General features: G+C 34.7%; 1 protein-coding gene across 2 annotated transcripts in view; it reads left to right on the plus strand.

The window, feature by feature from the left end:
- Positions 1 to 1,970: 1,970 nt before the first annotated feature.
- Naaladl2 (N-acetylated alpha-linked acidic dipeptidase like 2) overlaps positions 1,971 to 13,262 on the plus strand; it is a 1,016,062-nt gene continuing 1,004,770 nt past the window's right edge. Inside the window, exon 1 of one of the 2 annotated variants that reach the window (XM_045130167.1) lies at positions 1,971 to 2,081. The gene's annotated coding sequence lies outside the window, so the exon portion shown is untranslated. The remainder of the gene's footprint in view (positions 2,082 to 13,262) is intronic. The other variant, XM_045130166.1, reaches the window with a different exon arrangement.

Genomic DNA, 13,262 nt, shown 5'->3' on the forward strand with positions numbered 1-13,262 from the left:
AATGAAATAATCTAATAGGAGTAGGGAGTGGAAAACTGGTTAACAGAAGCTGAGTAGTATACAGGAGAAACAGGCAAGAGAATAGTTTGATCTATTCATGTTACATAATAGCAGTGAATTAGTTGAAATCATTTTTGCTGGTTAGTTGCACAATGAGATAGTGAACATAGACTTCAATTTCAGAAACTGTAGAAAAAGGTATTTTGATTGCTTTAACACAAAGAAATAATAAATGCTTGAGAAGATAGTTATGTGTAGCTTGATTGAAAACATTTGCACAACACATACAGTTGTCTTGAAAACATTGCATTGGTACCCAGTAAATATTACAAATTTTATGAGTCAAATAAAACATAAAATAGAAATTAAGAGCTTTAGACTTGATTTATCACTTCATATCACAATCCATTAATATGAAATGAAGAATAGCCAATCTTGGCAACAGAAGATAAAATTAAATGCCAGAATTTAATGCCTTACATAGTAAACCATACTAGTTATTCATTGAACAACTGATATATACTGGATCATAGTCTACAGCCATACCACCTTTAATGTACCCGATCTCATCTGATATATACTGCATTGTGAGTGATGAGCATGATACACAATGTTTCTAATTGCCCAATGAGTGCTCCAGTTTGCCTGTTTTCCTTCTGATTGTCTGGATAAGATTTCCAGATCTATTCTGTTTCAGAAGCTCTCCAAGAATTCATACAACTTCAATAGAAGTGACAGGCTCTGATATACCTTTCTTCTGCAGGAAATCATTTTGTGTCCAATTATTTTATTTCTGCTTTATTCTTTAATATTTACTTGTGTGTGTCAGAAAGTGAACGTGCCATTCATGCTTACTGAATTAAGGATCCTATGTGAAAACATGCAAAAGATGAAAGCTGGAGAGAAATGTATGTGTGCTTGGGTGGACTTTGTCATTGGGTTTTCAAAATAAGTATGTCATGGCTAGAGAAATGGCTCAGTATTTAAAGGTGCTTGTATATCACAGGAGATACAAATTGGCTAGGCAATATAGGGATGACAGGACCCAAAAGTGAAGAGCTTTCTCCTTGAGTAAATGTGGAAATTCCGCTTGGACCTGTGGGGGAAAATTTAGGTCATTGCACTTTATTACAGGTCAGACATATCTTTTCCTTATCTTTTCCCCCTTCGAGAGACTTGCTACTCCTTTCTGAGAAGACTTTGCCTAGATAATTCAGATTTCTGGGAAGATTTCCATTTTTGAGAAATCCCCACCCCAGACTCCTGATATCAGAACTACACTGGCTAAACCAGCCCTCCATCCACAGGGTTCATAAAATACTTCAATCTGCGTCTAGAAGTGGAATTATCAAGCCCCAACTTGCCTCTCTGGGCAAGAGCTGTCATCCTTCCTTCCCTTAGGCTCCCTTCTCTAAAAACTCCCCATCTCAAATCTCTATGTTATAATAAAATCTTTCTGAACATTTTCCTCTGGTCTGAAAATTTCATTCCTCAAATTCATAAGACAAGAATCTATGGACACCCAAAATTATTGGTCAATTGGTGTATTGGAAGGAACCAAAATTACTGTATCACTTTCATAAAAACCTTATTGCCTGGATTTGAATCCCTAGTACCCATGTCAAGCAAGATGCACCAAGTGGTGCTTGCATCTGGAGTTCATCTGCAGTAGCAGGTAACCCTGGCATGCCCATATTCATTCTCTGTCTGTGTATCTCTTTAACTCAATCTCTCTCTCAAATAAATAAATAAATAAATTACAAAGCTGTATGCTAAAGAGAGTATCATATATATTCATAAATTCCAAAAACAATGTAAAATTGCCATCTGCTTACAATAGGAAACAAAACAGAAGTAACACTTAAAAATGCATTAACTGTAAAATAAGTGTCAGAAACCAACTTATAAATTCTCTTGTACAACCCCCAGTGTAAATTGATTGCCTCTATTTTTCCATTTGACTTATACACAGGAAATGAATTATTTTGTTCATAGATGCCTGGATGAAGATCCCTAAGTTCAATTGTCAGTCTCCTATAACCAGAAAGACTCTCCAGTTGGACTGTCATCATTCAAGTAAGGTAAGATCTAATTACTTAATTAGAAGACAACACATGTATTCTTTTCTAATTTAATTTTATTTATTTGAGAGACAGAGGCAGAGAGAGAAAGAGAGAAAGAGGAAGAGAATGGGCATGGCAAGGCCTCCAGCCACTGCAAATGAACTCCATATGCTTGTGTCACTTTGTGTATCTGGCTTATATGTGAATCAAACCTGTGTCCTTATGCTTAACAGGGAAGTGCTTTAACCACTAAACAATCTCTCCAGCTCTAAGTCTTTTCTTCTTAAACAAACTTTTAATAATGTGACTTGGCATATTTCTAACTTTGCTAAAAACTGCTAATTTTGAGAAAGAAATGAATTAACACCATAATGTAGCAAAATTATGTTAACTTATCTGTCATCTCATGAACTCTAGTCTGTTTTATTTAGGTCATGGTATATGGATATTTAAATGCTGTGTGCCTCTTGAAATTGGTTCAGACCTGTTTCTTTTGTGTATATCAATTAGTTTATGTAATTATAAATGTTTTATATATTCTTCTTTATTAACTTGGGCCATTTGTTTTTGGAAAATTATAACAATGAAATTTGTGTCTCAATACTATATAGCTAGTGTAGTGATTTAAATGTATGTTCCCATAGACTTAGGATTGAATCTTGAGTCTCCAGTGGATGGAGCCCTACTGGAGATTAGGTATGTCACTGGGGGGTATATCTTGGAGTCCAGCCCTAAGATGGTGTGGAGAGCATTTTTGAGCTCTGGTTGCTCATGTTTTTTGGTGTTTGCTGGCTGATTGGTGGTATCTCTCTGTTATGATCTATGGAAGTAAGCCAGCTTCATGCACCATAGTGCTTTCCCTGAATTTTGTAAGCTTGAAATATACCTGTTCCTCCAATAAGCTGTTTCTGATCCAGTGTGTGTCTAGCAATAAGAATCTGAATACAATAGTTAGAGATTACTCTTTTTTCAAGTTTATATAGCTGTGTTACCCTGTAGCTCATTTCTCTGTATATGAATCTCCAAGCATAGAGTGTTAACATCCTTTTTTTTCCATTATAGTATGGTGACACATCCTCCAAAACTTTTTACAGTTTATCTTTGAAACAGCCAATTTGTGGGAAGAGGGTTGACTATTGTGTGTTTTACATACTCATTAATGTAAAGCATTGGGTAACCTTGATGTATAAGTGCTTAATTAAATGCCTGGGGTTTAAACAAAGGGTCCAAAGACAGCTAAAACCCAAAATCAGGTACCACATAGCAACCCGCATGTTTTAGGAGCTTAGATAAATCATTTGCCCTTACAAAAAATCCTTTGTTTTCAAATTTCATTACGGTAAATAAAAACAGAAAAGCATGACAAATTCATGATATGTGGGATTGTCTCATTTACCTTCTGGTTTCTAGTAGGAAATACTTGACCAGAAGCTACTTATGGGAGGAAGAGTGTTCACTTTGTTTAATTCAGTTTATAATTCCAGAGATTTATCATTTAGCTAATAGTTTCCAAGGGAATAATCCATCATGGCAGAAGCAGGAAGTCAGCAGCACATCATCACATTGGAAGAGAGGGAACACAGAGAACAACAAATATACCTGGCCCAACCATAACAGTTCATGCCCCTCCACCCCTCCAACCACTGGCATACTCGTTTAGCAAGGCTTCACCTCCTAAAAGTTTTTATAACATTCCAGAAAAGCACCACCAAGCAAGAAATTAAATATTCAAGCACATGAGCCTATCTGGGTCATTTTACATTTAATCCACCACATGGGTTGAATAGACACCAAATTTATGAAGTGCCTTAGGAGGGAAGACTCTGACTCTTATGAAGCCATTCAGATTCCAATATTTAAAAGTGGACAAAGAAAGAAATTGGAGAGGATTCTAGGAAAGGTAGAAGGAGGAATAGAGTTGAACTGGGACTTGGGTTAAATCAATTATAAGCTTTTTATCAATTCAATACAAGGGCATAAATTTCATTTTGTAAAATACATATTATTGCTTACTGTATATTAAATTTTATATGTGCTACTTTTCACTAATTAAACATAAGTAAAAAGAGTTTGGAGGTTATATCTCTCTATAACAATAGAAATAATAGAGGAAATGATTTCTAACCATAAAAATCCATAATATATGATACAACAATTTAATATTTCTTCTGAGGATTTTTTTCATTTACTAATTAGGGCTGACAACTTTGACTCTAGTAGAGTCTAAGAATGAATATAGTTTGTAAAATATTGGTTATTTGCTTCTTATTATTTTAACAAGAAATCACATGAATCCTTAAAGAAAAATAATAAAGAATATCTGTTTATAATTAGGTTTATGGTTCTTTACAAATACAAAAATTCTGTATTATTAATACCAACCAATATTTTAATTAAAATTCTTGTCTTCTGTGATTGAGAGATGGCTTAGCACTTAAGTCACTTTCCTGAAAATTCAAAGGACCCAGGTTTGATTCCCTTGGACCCATGTAAACTAGATACACAAGGAGGCACATGCATCTGGAGTTCATTTGCAGCAGCTAGAGTCCCTGGCATGCCTAGCTTTCTCTACCTGCCTCTTACTCTCTCAAATAAATAAATATTTTTTAAATGTTATCTCCTATAGAAAAATATAAAATCAAGGGGGTTGGAGAGATGGCTTAGCAGTTAAGTGTTTGCCTGTGATGAAGCCTAAGGACCCAGGCTAGTTTGCCCAGTACCCACATAAACCAGATGCACAAAGTAGTACATATGTCTGGAGTACATTTGCAGTTGCTAGAGGCCCTAGTGTGCTTCTTCTTCTTTTTTTTTTCCTCTCTCCCTCTCTATCTTTCTATTTCTCTCTGTCTCTAAAATAAGTAAATGAAGTACTTTTAAAAAGAAAGAAAAGTATAAAATAAATAATTTAAATAAGTTGATTCTCCACAATACTTTTCTAGATTTATCAGTTATTACTATTTTGTTTTTATTTTACTATTTGTACAGAAAGGACATAGTTCCCTTTGTTCTTCATTTTTGTCATTTATTATGGCCTTTTAGGCCATGTTTTAGCAGGGAATATAAATGCATTTTATTAGGAGCTAATAGCAATTAGGCAATACGCCTAGTGAAAGATGGGAAGTGGGCCAAAGCAATATATTGATAGGGTCTTTCTATTTTCTTTGGCTTGATTTCAATCATAATTTAATTTTACAAGAATATGGAACCCAGGAAAATAGGAGTTCACATGATTCACATGGGTTATTCTACCAATAAGTCACTGAGATCTTTACACTTTTAGTTGAGCCTTTCCAACATCTCTGTTTATATTTCCTTTGATACTTAAATAGCTTTTCATTTCATGACCATATGAATTTTTATAGACAGTTCAGTTTTGATCCATTATGAGAATGGAAATGATCACTGGAACATGTTGTATCTTTCAGATGTTTTTTTTTTTTTCTGATTTTGTAGATGGCTCTACCATCCCATAATATTGTTTTATGAGTCTTTTGTATTACATCTTACAACCCCATCATGTTCTAATGGTTTTGAGTAGTTCCTGTCCATTTCTTTGATAGCCAAGTCAAAGCAGAACTTAGATGTTAATGCTCAAGATGGTTATATCCAGTTATATCTGCCCCTTACTTGACCCACCTCTTTTATTAATAACACTATCAACTCTATGTTTTATTTTTGTTTTGTTTTATGTTGTATTATATCCTCTGAAACTTATACAAGGTGACTGGTAATCACTTCTCTGTATCCAGTGATCCTGTTTAATAGCAGAAATTTAAAATGAATAAGTTATAAGCATGTTTATGCATCTTCTTTATTCTTTTTTTAAAAATTGTTTTTGTTCACTTATTTATTTATTTGAGAGCGACAGACACAGAGAGAAAGACAGATAGAGGGAGAGGGAGAGAATGGGCGCGCCAGCGCTTCCAGCCACTGCACACGAACTCCAGACACGTGCGCCCCCTTGTGCATCTGGCTAACGTGGGTCCTGGGGGATCGAGCTTCAAACTGGGGTCCTCAGGCTTCACAGGCAATCACTTAACTGGTAAGCCATCTCTCCAGCCCTTCTTTATTCTTTTAAAGGAATAAATTTCCATGAGTTTATAGTCAATGCTTTGGTCAGACATAGAGTCTATGGATAAACTATGGGTATTTTCACAATGTAATTGTTTATTACATTTTTTTAAATTTTTATTAACATTTTCCATGATTATAAAATATATCCCATGGTAATTCCCTCCCGCCCTACCCCCACACTTTCCCATTTGAAATTCCATTCTCCATCATTACATTTTTATACTTAGTTGATGAGAGGAGTGTATAACCGAGTGTTTGCTCAGATTCTGATAATGAAAATAAAGTAAAGCATGTATTAGAATCAGGCTCTTAATTGTTACCTTCTCTATCGGTGCTGTTATCAGTGGATCTGAAAGTCAAAACCCTCAGATAATAATTCCTTTCATGTTATGAAAGATATGTGATCCCACTTAACATAACATCACCTTTGGCATTTGTCATTTATTAATCAGGGCTTTCAAATGAGGTGTTTAATTAAAATCAAATTTTCATTGGTTTTGATAACCTAGAAAAATATGTGAGGATTTGGAATTTTAAAAAGGAATGACCATGAATCTAAAAGCACTGTAGCTCTTGAGTAAGGCAGTTGTTTAAAAAAATTATAAAATATTCTTATGATCAAAATCTAATTTAAAGTTTAATGGTGCAGTAAACTTGAGATGTTCAGGAAGAAACCAGAATAATAACAGTAAAATTTAGCCATAGCTTAGTAAATCTAACCAAAATTTTCTGGTCAATTAGATTTGATTGTGTTAAACAGTGACATACTACAGAAGTAATTAGGGATTATATATTAGTGAATGATTGGATGCTGGGACTAGTTAAAGGCATTTTATGCTGTCGGATATTTGCAGTGCTTCTTGGGTCTCTGTAAGCCAGAGTGAATGCAATTACCACATTAAAAAAGATTTTTATTGAGAAGATCTTCCTCAACCTTTTAATATTTACAACTCATCCCAAAATTTCTTTTTCTTTTTTTTTTCTTTTTTTTTAAATTTATTTATTTATTTATTTGAGAGCGACAGACACAGAGAGAAAGACAGAGGGAGAGAGAGAGAGAATGGGCGCGCCAGGGCTTCCAGCCTCTGCAAACAAACTCCAGACACGTGCGCCCCCTTGTGCATCTGGCTAACGTTGGACCTGGGGAACCGAGCCTCGAACCGGGGTCCTTAGGCTTCACAGGCAAGCGCTTAACCGCTAAGCCATCTCTCCAGCCCCCAGAATTTATTTTTCTTAAGAGGCAAGATTTGCTTGGGGTGCATAACAAATTGAAAAAAAAAAAAAAAAACAATTAGTCTAAAGACAACAATGCAATGGGGAAAAAAATGGTACCAAGCACAATCTCATAATACTTGGGATCTATGACTGCTTGACCCAATAGATTTTAGTAATGAATGTTTCTGATATTTTAATACTCATCCATGATTTACCAGAGCAAGAGGTACGTGGTTCTCACAGTTACACCATGCCCAATATAATTTCATGTATACATGGTTTCCTAGTGAATAACTCTCATTATTAGTCTTAGGAAATCTAATTGCCTATTTTAAGGTATTTGATGAAATTGTAATATATTTCATTTCATCTATATTTAGCAAATATAAAAGTTAATATCTAAATAAAAGATTTAAATTTCATCATAGTATTTCTGAAAGAAATGATAACATTTTTACTTTGCTAAAAACAGTCCTTGAATCAAAAAAGTTAAATCACTTTGTTTATTTCATTTATTTATTTATTTATTTTTGTTTGTTTTTTTAATTTTATTTTATTTTTTAATTTTTATTAACATTTTCCATGATTATAAAATATATCCCATGGTAATTCCCCCCCCCCACATTTTCCCATTTGAAATTCCATTCTCCATCATATTACCTCCCCATTACAATCATTGTAATTACATATATACAATATCAACCTATTAAGTATCCTCCTCCCTTCCTTTCTCTTCCTTATTTGTTTTTTGAGGTAGGGTCTCACTGTAGCCCAGGATGACCTGGAATTCACTAAGGAGTCTCAGGGTGGCTTCGAACTCATGGTGATCCTCCTACCTCTGCCTCCCAAGTGCTGGGATTAAAGGCATGTGCCACCATGTCTGGCTTTTATTTTGGTTTTCTGACGTACAGTCTCACTCTGGTCCACGCCAACCTGGAATTAACTATGTAGTTTCAGGGTAGCCTCGAACTCTCAGTGATATTCCTACCTCTGTCTCCTGAGTGCTGGGATTAAAGGCGTGCACCACCATGCCCAGCAACTTTGTTTATTTTTAAGACTATGTTCCTCTCAGAAGGAAAATTTATAAGTTTAATTTCTAAAGCTCTAATAGAAAAGAATAACCTTCACATGTGAATAGCAATCCAGCCATATAAAACCCTATGTGATGTTTAAACAGGAAAACCCCCACTTTTTGTTTTATATATAAAACATATTTTCTGTCTTGCATGAGTTCTTAAGTGTCTTGAAACTCTATTCATGTATTTTTGATATAAATTTCAACATCAACTTTTTACACATTAATCAGCTTGGCAGCAATTAATTTAGTACTTGATGCTGTAATCTGTGTTTATACACATGTGGCTTCTGTTTCCTTATAGAGCTGGGATAAAGCTCTCACATTTCCTTGTAAATTTGACATATGGTCTCCTGTTAGCTTACATAGTATGAATAGTTTGACTTTCATACTTTTTTGTATCTGAAGTTCCTTTTTGTCCTTGAATGTCTTTTATAGTTCCCTTCCCAAGGAAGCTATGTCTAAAATGAATCTTTTTATTCAAAACAAATGTTCATTTTAGTAAAAAGCTGCTTGAACTCTTGAAAACACATTATCTTAACTTTCTTACTATTTTATAATAAAATATTGTCATCACATTTAACATGTTAGTTTTTTTTATATAAACTGCTATTGCAAAATTTTCAGAGATAAATTAATGCAAATAACTATGGTGTGCTACATTGAGCTATGAGAACAGTGATAAATACTCTATAATTCATCTTTTTAAAGCAACCTTCTATTGAGTAGAAACACAGTTAACAACGACTTAATAGTTACAATGTAATATTATAAAGTGTACACATTATTTAGTAGCCCAGTGGTAGATCTTTTAAAATGGTATTTACTTATTTCTAGCCTAAATCAATTTCAGCCTTCAGGTTTAAATACTAGAGTGATTTTGATAACTAACCTGGAGTATACTCAAGTATTCTGGACTCCCCCAAAATGCAGAAAATAACATATAACAAATAATTACTTGTAGGTCCATGATGAAAATTAAAATGTAAAAAAATTCTTTTAAATTACATATGATATTATATTATTTGATTTTCTGTGACACAATTTTCACATTTAAATAAAACAGCACAATAACTACTTAAATGAGTCAGTAGGTAGTAATTAACTGGGTATGAACTAAAATAATAGGCTGAGAAAAATATAGCAATGATTTAATAATAAATCTTTTTGACCTCTGGTACCATGATTTATTTTAACTATTTTTAGATTTTATTAGATATTTACATTTCATAGGTTATAATATTGTGAAACTTTCAGATAAAATACAATGAGAGCATAAAAAGAATATAAATGAGCTAATATTTAATAGAAACTAATAATGATGTGTTACCTTATGTCTTGTGTTATGGTTGGATATTTTTACTCTTTGTTCTTTTAATAAGTTATCTGAACTATCTTTAGCTTTTAGGTTATCCTCTTTTTATGTAAAGGCTTCATTAAAATAGCCATAAAAGTATTAAATAATTTATGATCCTTGAACTCTCCTAGCCTTTACATTCTTTAAATCAGTTTTAACATTTTATATTGATAGCTCTGTGTTGATTCATTAAAAAAAAATAGGGGCTGATGGATGGTTTAGCGGTTAAGGTGTTTGCCTTTAAAGCTAAAGGACTCAGGTTCGAATCCCCAGGACCCTCATTTAGCCAGATGCACAAGGAGACACAAGCATCTGGAGTTCGTTTGCAGTGGCTGGAGGCCCTGGTGTGCCCATCCATTCTCTCTCTTTCTTTTTCTCTGTCAAATAACAAAAAATAAAATAAATAAAATAAAATAAAATACAAAATTTAAAGAAGTAGGCCATTATTGCCTCTCAGAACCACAAGTTTTAGAAGCAGAAGTTCTCTGAGGAACAAGGGAGCCATACAACTTCTGTCCATTAAGGACCTAGATCTACGTAGGAATGGAAGGCAGAATGCAGGATTGGAATGCTCTGTGAGAAAGATTAGAGGTGGTTTTGCCTCACCTCCCCAAGCCAAAGGGAATGGCCCAAGCCATTGTTCTAGCAATGTGCTATGTACTGAGTTGTGTCCTTCCCAAATTTATATGCTGTAGTTCCAGAGTGTCCAGGCTTGCAAGAGGCAATCAGGAGAGATAAAGTTATGAGAGTGGGACTTTGTAGCTGCATAAGGAGAGGCAGCAGGGTACACACAGTCTCTTACTCTTGCTCCCACTTGCATGAGAGTGCACAGCAAGAAAGCAACCATGCATAAGCCAGGGAGACACCTGTCCCCAGAACCAAACTATGGCAATACTCTGGTCTCACAATGGTAGGTTCCAGAACTGTGGATACTAATGGGCCCTGTCCAAGCCAAACACTCTCTGGCATTTTGGTGTGATGGCCTATGACATTTACTTCATTATAAGGCTTTGTAACTACTGTTTCCTTTCTCAGTTAGTAAAATGTTTATTACCATGACAAGTACTCTAATGAGAGAATGAAACCATTTGAAAGACTGAGTTTCATAATTTCCTTCATTTTAAACATATGCTCTTATAATTCATTATCAGGAAGGCTTACAGATGTATAGAAATATATAGTGACAAAATATAATGAAATTATTTTACATGAGTTTGATTCATAGCATAAGAAACTCATGGTTGTTTTATAATTAAACATTGACAGTATGAAATAAAGATAGTAGATATGAAAATTACAGAGTAATTTGTTAAGATTGGGGATTTTCATTTGCTTATTCAACATAAGATATGTTTCAAAATGGGTCAGTTTGGAATCAAAGCATAAAAGAGTTTACTTTGGAGTTAACACCTATTATAGAGATTTAAATAATTTCTCCCTGTTCTTGTCTCACTCAGGAAGTTATTATACTTAGAAATATTAGCTAAAGATGCTTTTTATGCTTTAAACTGCTTTGTCCTCACTTCAACTCCTTGGGCAAGATTTTATCGTTTTCATTTTATAATGAGGAAACTGAGGCTAAGAAATAGGATATGCCTCTTCTGTGTTTGTATAACTGGAGTGCCGCAGAGGTAAGTTTCAACTTACACCTTGAGCCATTTAATTAGGATTCTCTGAGTCTGTGGCTAGTAAACTCCTCCATAAACCTGGTCACATTAAGATCTGACTGTATTATTTTTGTTTTCCCTTGATGACCACTTTAATACATGTTTATGAAATATCAAATATACTTTGTGGTAAAACATTTCAGCTGCCTCTGCTCTGTCCATATATAGTCTGCCTATTCAGAAATCTTGTTCTCCATAGTGCTAAAACCTTAATAGGCAGAGCATTGTGGCTTCTTGACAGAAATAGGGCAGTATTTCCATTTTCAATAGCTTGGCAATTATATTCTTATTATATCATATCAAATGACAAAGCAAATAACTCATCCATGTTTTTAATACTCCCGCAGGTAGTTAGGCAAATATAAAATGTATACCTGATGGGGAGAATGTCTAATCAAAATATCTGTTTCTCCATGTTTATCTGTTAATGCCTGTAATTCCACTTGCTAGTATGTCCCATATATGAAACTGGATGGCAAGTTCTTTGCTATTGCAATTTCTAAACAGGAGCTTTGTTCTTAAGTCAATTGTGTAGGCAAAGGTTTTAACACAGGATTCTACTGTGCTTTTTGATCTGTTTTTTTCATAATTCCATATTAGGCAATCACACAATTCATGAATGGTCTGGGAGAGAAGAAAGACATATATTACCACCAGCAGGAGACTAAACTAACCTTGCACTTAGAGGTTCTGCTCAGAATTGTCACCTTATTTGGATTACACAGAGTAATTGTGATGTACCACAGTGAGACTTTTAAACAATAGAATTACTGTTTTTGTTTTCTTCTAAAATATAAGTGCTTCTTTAAGGAATCACTTTGGTATTTGCCAAAGGTTGTTTTCATCTTCCATCTGAATAGACTGTGAGATTTTATAAGTCCAAATGAGGTTAGCCAAGAGTTATTCATAAATGCTCAGTGAGCTCTCAAATGTTCATTTTTGGTTCCTTGGCTCTCCTGAGTGTCCAGATTTATGCTGTATATTCTGGGACAGACAGTGTTCAGCTATGCTGACATCACCTCTGCTCCCTCTACTAGAATAATGGTTTTTGCTATGTATGCCCTTTAGTTCAATTGTGACTTTTATAAAGGCTTTCAAAAAAATGTTTCCCCATGGGCTGTAGAGATGACTTAGTGGTTAAGGCACCTGCCAGCAAAGCCAAATGACTCAGGTTTGATTCCCCAGTACCCACATAAAGCCAGACACACAAGGCCGTGCATGCATCTAGAGTTTGTTCACAGTGGCTAGAAGCCCTGGCACACCCATTTTTCCCTCTCTCTCTCCCTCTCTCTTCTGCTCAATAGTTTCCCCAAAGAATGGTGCCAAAGGGCACTACAGTTATTTAGTTAAATTTAGAATTTTCAGAACAGAAATAAGATGAAACCATTAAATTAATCTCATCCTGTTGTTCAAATACATATGCAGGCAGCCCTGCCTTCTGTTATGACAAGATAGTGAACTGTTTTGCACTGATGGAGAATCTGATGTCTGGGACCAGGGAGGTGAGTGGATTGAGAAATGATGCAGGCACACAGTGAAGAGCTGCAGGATCTGATTAGCTGCCATTCCTGATCTCTCAGCTATAGTGAGTTGTTTGCTGTTCACCTGAACTGACTGCTTTTGTCTCCTTGCCAACACATGTGTCCCTCTTTGTTGTGGAGCCTTTCTTATGCAGGCTTACTTGGAAAATTCCGCACTCCTTTTTCAAGATTTCTGACTGTTCCTTTTATGTATATCCTGATATCCCTCAAACAAAAAACAAATCCCCTTCTCTGTGTTTCTATTATATTTCCGGCCTAGTTCTCTTTTAA

The sequence above is a fragment of the Jaculus jaculus genome, chromosome 11 (genome assembly GCF_020740685.1).
Source record: "Jaculus jaculus isolate mJacJac1 chromosome 11, mJacJac1.mat.Y.cur, whole genome shotgun sequence".
Classification (NCBI taxonomy): domain Eukaryota; kingdom Metazoa; phylum Chordata; class Mammalia; order Rodentia; family Dipodidae; genus Jaculus; species Jaculus jaculus.